Source organism: Diceros bicornis, chromosome 33 (assembly GCF_020826845.1).
Source record: "Diceros bicornis minor isolate mBicDic1 chromosome 33, mDicBic1.mat.cur, whole genome shotgun sequence".
Lineage (NCBI taxonomy): Eukaryota > Metazoa > Chordata > Mammalia > Perissodactyla > Rhinocerotidae > Diceros > Diceros bicornis.
The window spans coordinates 37,532,922-37,543,532 of NC_080772.1; positions in this window are offsets into that span (position 1 = coordinate 37,532,922).

Below are 10,611 nucleotides of genomic sequence, written 5' to 3' on the forward strand. Positions count from 1 at the left end.
TCTTCCTGTGCCATTGCCTCTGCTTCCCCTCCCCCATTTTTGGTTTACTACAATTTTTGGTTAAAGAAAAATTCAATTTTTACATTATCATGCTGATAGCTATGCAGAACTGAGCACTGAATTGGACTTTTATTATAATTTTTAAAAAACTGTTTCTTAAATTAACAATTGCTTTGTTTTTACACTTGCTTCATTTTTATTTCATGTATTGCTAATTCTCCCTACACCTTCCAAATTCCTCTAGGAACAATTTCTCACAAGGTCAATCACGTCAAGTAATCTATTAGTGTCACTTTGTGTTTATGTATGAATTTATATATATATATACACACACACCCACACACACACAACCTCGTACTATATATATTTGTATATATACCTACTGCTATATGTATACCATCTGCTATATATATATATATATATGACTCTCTTTCTCTCTCTATATATATATACACCTGCTAGAGTCATCCATTCTCCTTCTTTTGGACTAATTGCTCTCTAGGCTTGTTATCTGAAGATTTGCCTTTACTCTTATTGTAGGAAATTTCTTTGAATTTCTCAAGAAATGGATTCTTTATTCCTCAGTTCTTATGTGTTAGTATTCTTTGTTTCTTCTCCTGTTCTGAGGAAGCACATCCTTCAGGAGCTCCACAGGTTAAGAAAGATGGCACGATGACAGGAGCCACGCAGATGAGAGCCCTTGACGTGCTTGTCTCTTGGTCTTGCTGCTCCACTGTGAGCTGGTTGTCTTTTACGCCTGATGCACCCTTATAATCTTGCAAGCAGCCTGCATCTCCATCTCTTTGATAATCCCCTTACTTCTTTCTTCCTTTTGTTGGAACCTATGTTTTTCGGAATTCAGTGTCTCTTTCTTGGCTGTCTCATTATTTAGTGGAGCATATCCTCTAACAGAGAAATGGAACATGGGAAGAAAATTTTTTGGAGACACTGCCTGTCTCTATTCTATCCCACATTTAATTAACATTGCTCATATATAGAACTCTAGACTGAGAATTTTTACTCAGAATGTTGAAGATATTACTCTGTGATCTTCAAGTTTCCAGTGTCACCTTGGAAAAAATCTGAGGCCATCCTAATTCTTTCTGCTTTGTAAGTGAATTTTCCACCCTGTCTCTGGGAGCTCGAATGTGTTTTCTTTGTCTCCCATGCTCAGAATTTTCACAGTGATGCACCTTATTCTGTGTCTATTTCCATCCATTATACTGGACACCCCTGGGCCCTTTCAATCTGGAAACATGTCTCTAAATTCTGGGTAATTTTACCAAACTGTATGATGATCATTTCTCTCCTTCATTTTCTCTGCTCTTTGTCTGGACCTCCAATTACATGAATGTTGCACTTCCTGGACTTGTGGATCCGTCCTCTAATTTTCTAATATTTTGCTCCAGTAATTTTTTCAGATCTTTCTCTCTTTGTTGTATTCTCCAAGAGAATTAACTTTGTCTTCCAATCTATTGAGTTTTTAATTGCTCCTATCAATTTTTAATTTCTAAGCAAAAGATTAAAAAACTTTCTTTCCTCTAAGAGATAGTAAAGATTGTTTTAAAAGTTTGTTCTCCCTGCATAATGTTTCCTTCCTTCCTGTTATCTTGTTGGTTTGTTTTGGTCACTATTTTTCTGTTTGAACCTTTATTTAGATGCCTAGAAATCCTTGGTTGTCTGATCCTGTTTACCAGGAGGAAACAAAAAATGGATTGGAAACACTGCCTGTGTGGGTGGGACTTGCCAGGATGAACTTTCATAAGGGGTATTCTTGCTGGCCTTTCTGGGGGAAACCCTGACTGGGTTGGTCAGATTCACCAAAGAAGAGTGATTCATTTTCTTGCCTAAAGGAAACAGCAGCAACAGCAACAAAACTCCCCCGAAACCAGCTGCTGAGGTTCAGGGGGAGAAGCAGAGGAAGCACTCTGGGAGGTCTCCATGTTAGCATTCGAAATGGGAGGGATTATTCGCTTAATCCTCTGGTTTGGGTACAGAACACTGGCATTCCCCAATTCAGAGCCTTCTTTGACCCTCTCCACAGGATAAACCTTGAGTTCGTCCAAAGGCAGGGAGACTTGGACAGGACCTAGCGTGTTTAGCCATTTCCTATAAACAGTTTCTGGTCCTTAATTTGTCAACCCCATTCACCCCATTTCCACAGGTCCTTGGTGCCTGCACTCCCTGAGCCTCTCGCACCCTATGTGACATATCTGGGGCTTGTTCTGTCATTGCCCAGCCAGTTTATGATTTGGTTTCCTTGGGTCGGCTAAGCCAGTTACCAGATGTCCACTTGCTTCCAGCTTCCCAAATGTCTCTATTGTCTTCTCTCTTGTATTCCCTTTTCCTAAGTCTTTGGGAAAATAAAGAAAAGAAAGTCCATTTTCTATAGTTTTAGTAGGGCTTTGGAGGAAGTGACATTTTATACCTGTGCCTGATCCATCATTTGACCTGGAAGTGCCCTTGTAGCATTCAGACATGTGTCATGTGCCAGGTAAGTCCTGTGGACAGTCCTCAGGTGAAAGCTGTTGCACCTGTAAAGGACCAATAATAACTGTTCTAAGCAACAGGTAATCTTTTTAAATAACTGTTTCTTTCCCTGCCCTTGAACTGTTTACCTGTGTCTTCCCTTTTGCCCTTGATTTGGCTCTTTCCTTTTTGAACCCCTGTCCCCAATCTCTTAGTTATCTTGCAGATTGAACACTGTGTTTGACATCCTGACCTCGGACCCAACACTCGCTCAGCAAGACTTTGGGCTGCATTTCCCTCTGAACAGGCAGAAGGACTCCTGTTTCAAAGTCTTTCCATAACGTCTCTTTTGTAAGGGAATCTGCCCTTCTGCCTCATGGTATGAAGATGAATAACCATTTCTTTCATGTCTGTGCACACTTTTCAGAAAGTGGGATGTGATTTTTTGAATATTTTAAAACCTGATAACTGCTGTCTATTCACGGGTGCCTTTAGAACACAGGTCTTTCCACTTAATCCAGTTACTGTTGCTGAAGAATTTCCTCTGGTTTAAAAGGTAATTATTAGAAGTAAAAGATGAATATAGAAAAGATTAGCCTAAACTTGAGGCTTTCTTTATGACTTAACGAGAAATATTTAAAGAGCTTTGCAAAAATGTCAGGTCTTGGAAAGAATCAAGGTCAACTGCTTAAAATATTTAATCTTGGAAACAAATGCCTTTAAATATCTTTGTTCATAAGATTCCTAGAAAATGGACTAGAGAATGTATAAGAAAATGAAATAAAGTTTCCATAATGCCAATTACAGTTAAAAAATACAATTTAATTTAGTGCAATAAACATTTCTAGAGCTCCTTCATTCAAGGCACTGCATTAGATGCTGAGGGAGTGAAAAAAAACAAGAACAATACAGTCTTCAGGAGCTTAGACATTAACAGGAATAATAAAAACACGTTCACATAAAATTATAGGCTTTGTCTAAAAAGTTGTATAAGAGTATGAGCATATAACTTATTAAAACTGGGAGATTTCTGAAGAGAAAAGGGGGAGGGGCAATATTAGTAATTGTACTGAGGTCATTGTAAGCAAAACGAGCTGCAGGGGATAATAGGAAATTTCAAAGTTGGGCGAGTTTCATCTATTTAGTGAGGTCAGGGAAGATGAAGAAGAGACAGGTGGAATTCAAAGTGGAGAGAATTCCAGGAACCAAACTATGGATGAGGGATGGACGGCAAGTATTTGAATGGTTTCAGGTATAAAAATAATACGGCTGAAGAAACTTGAAAGGCAAGTTGAAAATAGATTTTGGAGGGTCTACATTTAAAATCTTTGTGATACATTCAAACTCTAATTTGGCAAGATTATTCTGCCAGGAATGTGTAGACGAGCTGGAAAAGAGAGATTGAGTTGGGCAAGAAGCTCGAGGAAGGAATAAGTAATGAACCCTAAATAGGGCAAGAATGTCAAGGAGATGTCAGATGCTAGTAATACTATAGAGGTAGGACCAGACACTGGCAAAGGGCTAAGGGGTACGTGTGAAGCAAAGAAGAAGGAGAAGACCAAGAACACTTGATGTTTTCCTGGATAGGCAACCAAGAGAATTCAGGGCCACTACATTAGACAATTCAGGAGGAAGCATGGTTATTTTAAGGGGAGAAACAGGATGGTGATGAGTTTTATAATTAGCAGATGGAATCTGGGAAGCTAAAGAAAAACCCAGATTAATTTGTCCAGCAAGTGGGTTGAAATTGTGAATTTGGATTTCAGAAGGCATCATATCCACAAAGCTAAAGACACGCTTGTGAACAAGCTCCAGGAGAGAGTGTAGGATAGAGGAGTTTAAGAACATAGAGGGGAACTTACATAAACTCACGAGAATTAGTTTAAAAAGTTAGATAGGGTTGGGAGAAAGATCTCTGAATGCTAATGTCTAGAAGCCAACATTCTACTAAGGGCTGACTTGGAACTGGGTACTGTATCAGGTTCTGGATGGAAGAGGAATGAAGAATGAGTAGGTCCTACTCACAAGAGGCCATCTAGAAAAAGTATTAATGGCAGAGTAACTATCAGTATTAACTACTGTTAAGAAGTCAAGTAAGATAGGGAATTACAAAGACTAGATTTAGTATGAGTATATCATTTATACTGAAGAAATAAGTCAAGTGGAGTGGTGAGGGGTGAAATGTAATTATAAGTAACGAATGAGTGAGTTAGGAAGATATGAAAGGAGTGAATTATAAATTTTTCTTTCAAAAATAGAGTAATTAAGGAGGAGAGAGAAGAGAAAGACACAGAGAGACAGAGAGAGAGAAGGCAGAGACAATGAGGAGGGGAGGAGGAGGGGAGGAGGAGGGGACAGTAGCGATACTCGGGGGTTAACTAACCTGAGGGAGTGGCAGAGTTCATCAAACTAAGTTGATGCTATGCTTGTTCAAATACTTTTCATAAAAGAGTTCAAATATGTAAACATTATCATTCACCTCAACAAATGGTATTTACATTTGTAGAGTGTGCTAGGTGTGTTACTAGGTTCTCAGTACTGCTATCTGGAGTTTTCCTTTTCTCCACAATATATTATTCTGATTTGGTTCTTGATCGTGACAAAAATCATGTAAGATAGGTCCTGTAATAGTGTATTTTGATATTAGATAAATAAAAATGTGGGGCACATAAGAAAAATACTTGACTGGGTTAGATTGATGTTTCTAGCTTTTTTTTTTTCTCTTTGATAATAAAAACAAGGGAGATACATTCTTAGATTCAGCCTCAAATTTGTGGTTTAACATCCTTAATAGCCTTATAAAAATAAAAGCTATCTTTTGTTTAAAAGCTTTCTACAAATAAAAATAAACTATATGGTTAGTTGTCTAAACCTTGTAGGCTTTTATATGCTGACATGTTCCAAAAGCCTAACAACTCTTGTCTATGAGTCTTCCTTAAACTCTTTGAGATGGATCATCAAATTCCCAGGGATTCCCTCTGGATGCAGGGTTCAAAGACTTAACACCAACAGTTCTCTGTCCCTCTAGTCTACTGTTGATCTCTTCAGACAATTACATCCCTGGGATTGTCTTGGCGACCCTGCTTCAGAGCCCCTCTCTTGTGTGTGGATTAAAATTTGCAAGATTATTTCTTGGTGCAGAGATGCACCTGGATTTCTGCATGAGAGAGCACATTCTGCTTCATTCCCAATGTGCGTTCCTAATTCTTCCTAACATTCAGGTGAACGTTTCGGACATTGTTACATATTAGATTTGATTTTCAGGAAACTCTCGGTCGGTCCCACACTTGATTACATGCAACTATTTGATATTCGAAGAAAGATAATGTATTAAAATGTTAAATATGAAAACGTTTATCCTTACTCTTGTTCTCTCTGTGAGTCAGTTCTCTATCCATGCCCACCCTTTGCTATAGTCCTATCATTAAAAGAAAAAGAAGGGGACAGAAAAAGTCCTTAAATGGGATTCTGCCAAAGACTTTTGATAAAAATTAACTCCTTTGATTACATTTACCTAGATAGCCATGATGTATTGACTTTAAACAATAAATTATACTCAACTACCCAAAAAGAAATGTTTACTCTTGTCAAGTGGTGATGAAATCTCAACACATCCTATGTTCACGGGTAATGCTTCCTGCTCCTGTCCTGGGTCACAGTCGTATGCATCTAGTTAGTAGTTAAACAATTCTCCAGTCGATGTGCCCAGTTTAATATACTTGCTATTTCAGGCAAACACACAGGAGATCTTGGCCTAAAGTACTTAAAAGTTTTCATTTTCTCTTTCATGTTGATTAGGAAGACATAGATAGTAAAGGCTACTGCTATAGATCACAGCCTAAACATTCATCATAAATGTATGTATATCATTCACTGAGTAAAACCACAATGTCTATGAACCATTTTTCTGTTCTCTTATTTATTGACAGTTTTCTTTTAATTACAACACAATGAATTGATGGTAAATACAGAAGATGCAATAGTATAAAAAGCCATTTAACCCTTCCCTAGGTTAAGACACTTACAGCAGACAAAAACTGCCCCACCCAAAATCCCCTCCTTGAATGGAAACAAAATAAATATAAATTAATAAATACAAAACAAATCACTGCACAGCCCTTAACTCTTTGATTGCCATGGCAGGAACCATGCGATGATTCTAGCTGTGACATCTGTGGTTAAAGGTTGCCGCAGCAGTCAGAGGGTTACAGCATTGTAAACATAAGTACTTTGTGGAAAAGTTCAGTCATGTTAATGGTCTACAGCGATGAGATTAATAGCATGACCCTTGACCTTTAATGACACAACATTATAAGGAGTTAGACAGTAGCTTGGTGAGCTGTTACATAGACTAGTCAACCGTTTGATTTAACAATGTGCTATGAGGCCTCGATTTACTAATAAAAGACAACTTGTGAATAATAAACACTGTTCAATGCATTGATCAATAAAATCAATGAAAAAATTAATTTAAGCACCACAAAATTTTGCCTGATTATATCTGACAGTCATAATACACTTTAGCACCATTTATTTAGCCTTATCTTTGCACACAAACAAGCTTTGTGTTTGTCAGTAGAAGCTATCTGAAAAAATATATATATATATGCCAGATTTAAGATGGTATAAATGTATAGAATCCTGTGTGGGCAGAAAACCACTAATAATGTGCAAACCTTAAAACCTATTCAGCAAATAAATGTGTTCTTTATTTCTTTCCTTGCACACAGAAGACTACATATTATCAAAAACTTAATGCAATAGTGTTGAGTGTAATGTGAACAATTCAGACACTTAAAGTTAGATCTTAATACTCTCTCCATAACTGAAAATATCATAGGGAATTAACATAAAGGTAAAGTATTATCAGACAACCAAAAGATAATGGCCTACGTATTTAATTTCCTAAGTGTTTCCCTCTGCTTCACAGTTTAATGTTATTTAAATAAAATCTGCATGAATTTTATGCATTAAATTCTTTTAATTTCCCATAACCCAATATAGAAAGGAAAAACAGTTTTCATAAGAAGCTATAAAATGTGTACTGTTTACCCAAGAGACAACTTTCCTTTGCAGTTGCTTGCATCTCATTCTGACTCTGAAAGATAAATGTCTGTGCAATTTCTTTTAATATATATAGTATTTATTTGACAAACTAAATTTATGGGAGCTTTTCCCCTTAACCTATCTAGTAAATATATATATCGATACACACATATACATGTGTATAGATGTATATATTATATATACTATATATTTCCAAATCTACATTACCAGATAGCTTGTATGGATGGCATAAATTGCATTCATTATCATACTGATCCACTGTTAGAATCAAGATAATGCTAATACAGGTATACAAGTTTCAAAACATCCTGAAGATAGGTTACTACACTGATGGAGCAGGTGACTTTTTCAATGTCAATAATTGATTCTTTTAAAAAACCATCAATAGACTATGGACTAATTAGATTTTATGTTTTTGTTAAAAAATTAAGTTTATTAAAAGTTATATTAGCGCAAAATTGAACTAGTAAACTCCATTTATTTCCCTCCTATAATATAAAAACAAGATATATTTGTTTAAAATTATATACCTAAAAAAATCTTTCAAGACTTTTAAGCCTGAAGCAAATTTTTATGGGTGAGTCTCTAAAACCCCTGAAAATAGAGGTCTTCAAAAGAAATGCTGATGCAGTCAAAACGAACGCAGCACAAAGCTGCCACTATAACACCCCTCATTCTTTTATTCTCTCTCTTTTTAATATATATGTAATTTACACATACAGGGAAGTAGACCAAGGAATCAAAGTTTTAGGCATTCCTGTACTCGTACCTTAAACAGAACACTATATTATGGTATTTACTTTTCTGTAAAATTATTTAGATACATTCTCCAAAAGCAAACTTCCTAGCTGGCTTATCAACAGACAACAGCTTTCACCCTCAGCATTTCCCTTTTCCCAGGGGAACAGCTCTAAGAAAGTTCGAATCCAAAGCAAGAGACTGGGAGGTGTGTGAAATTTACTGGGACTTAGATTTGCATGAAACTTGTGAAGGAAAATACTGAGAAACAGAGACGCATTTTCCGGGCACCACATCTGATGCACGCCGCTGCTCAATTCTGGTTTTCACAAAGGGAAGGGAAAATGAAAGCTGTGAAGGAAAGGGACAAGGTGGAAATCTGAAGGAATGCAAACAAAGGCACAGACTGTGTAAGACAACTCAAAATAATATATCCCTCCCAACCATCTGTATTTTTGGGTGACACACAGAAAGCAAACAAATAATTTCAGAATTGGAGGAGCAGAAAAACCATGCATACAATCATCCTTGTTTGGAAATCATGTTTGTTTGGAAGTAACAAAATAACTAAGATTGTGAAATGTTGTATTCATGAACACATAAAGGAATAATGGATTCCATGACATCTACAAAAGAATAAGTGACAAAAAGAATGAAAAACCCAATTTTACCCAGGCAATAGTGTATATTAAAGAGCTGTGAGAAGACAGGCAATAATGTGGCTTCCGTGATGTTATTTAACTGGTAGCAAAAACTATGACATTGATTTAAGGATTGAATCATTCATTCAAGAAAAGTATGTTTTACCTTCACAACTGGCTGGTCAATATATAGAGGGAACACGTTCAAATCGGCATTACATGAGAGCAAAGGAAACATGCATTCTAGCGACTTTTCACATAGCTCACACCAGGTTTTATTTGTCCGTATCTTGGCAAGACAGGCCAACGCAGAAACACACATTCATGTAAGGGGTGGCAAGTACAAGCAGCACCACATCCTATCCTAGGAAGCAGCATCCTCCATGCAGTCACAGCTCACCAAAGCCTCACTGAACACGAGGCATGTATGAAAAAGCCTGTGCTAAAAGGATTAAGCCTGGGGTCCCGTCTAGCTACAGGCCAAGTGCTCAGAAATATCTCTATTTTGAGTGATATTTTTTCATGGAGAAAAACAAGTAGATAAAATACCCAAGAAACATCTTCGTAAGTCAAAAATTTAATCACTTTATTCATGTTCATCATTCTCTCCTTCTGGTTTTTCTATGCAAAATAAGGGTTAACGACATCTTGCTCTGAAGCTAAGTAACCTCACGTGATACAATTACCATATTTTCATATTTAGATTTAACTGATTTTCTTCTCCCTTCTTAAGGGCACAGAAATCCAGCTCTATAGCAGAGCACATGGCAAGGTCATGTGAATCAGCACAGCATCCTAGTTTATGATGTATGTGTCCTACAGCGTCCAGTGTTCCTTGAACGTAGGGACACATTGAGAGCAAACTTGAGTATTACTTCCAGTCCAATATTAGCATGAGAGAAATTCTAAGACACGTTGCTCTTTAAATTGAAAAGGCATAAAATCTTCAGAAATCTTCATAAATAAACATCATTCAGATGTAATTTTTTATAGATATTATGCACTGACCACGAGTTACTGGTTACGCCCTCATTTTCCTTAAAGAGCTTCCGTTACGCGTCCATGTGAAGTGCTGTGTTACAGCACTCATGATCACACACCCTTACTTAGTATAAAGAATTACGTTGCTCTAAAAAATGATGCATGTCGTGTCCAGCTATAAGCTCACAATTGTGTTTAAAAACTGAAAGCTGCTACTTCAGTATTCTACCAGAAAATTGACAGAAATTTTACAGTGTCACAACTGTTTTTCACTCATTTTCTGTGAATTCGTTAAATCAGTGTTCATTCTTAGGCTTTATATACTATTGACTTAAATTTCAAAGCAGACATATGTATAAAATATTGAAAGAGATATTTGCAATTGGATGTTATTAATCTGACCTGAAATAATATCTCAGAATCATTTCAAAATTACACCAATGGAAACAAGTGAAAAATGATTTGACTGGTAGATAAAAGACAAAGGTTACAACTAGGTGAGACTAGAACACAAAGGCAACATTTTTGCTACTATGCCTAGTGTCTTGTGTTATACGATTATTGAGGTAAATTTCTATCCTAGGGAAATGGCTTTTCTCAGGAGATTATAACATATATTTCTTTCCAATTGAGGTTACTGAACACCTAACTTTGACATTTTTAGCCCAGAAGGCAACGCTTGAGTATCAGATGTGTTTATGCAGGGGAGCATCTA